We start from the raw sequence: 259 nt of genomic DNA, 5'->3' as shown, positions 1-259 counted from the left end.
CATTTAATGCACTCAACTAACCCCCCTGGCCGCATTAATGGAGAGGTAACCCCTTGGCAGGATAACGTTGGTCAGAGTGAGCCACTTGAGTATCGATAAAGCTTCTGATGGGATGGACGACCAGAGAAAAAGGCGAATAGACAATCAACAGATGGAAGCAAAAGATAGGAAGATTAAAACTATAAAAGAAGAGCTAGTAAAGCAAATAGAGGGAGGGAAAAAAAAAGGAAGGGCCTCCTCGGCCACAGGCCGAGGAGCA

The sequence above is a fragment of the Quercus suber genome, unplaced genomic scaffold (genome assembly GCF_002906115.3).
Source record: "Quercus suber isolate HL8 unplaced genomic scaffold, Cork oak 2.0 scaffold_64, whole genome shotgun sequence".
Classification (NCBI taxonomy): domain Eukaryota; kingdom Viridiplantae; phylum Streptophyta; class Magnoliopsida; order Fagales; family Fagaceae; genus Quercus; species Quercus suber.
The sequence above is the reverse complement of the archived record's forward strand: the minus strand, read 5'-3'. Positions refer to the sequence as shown.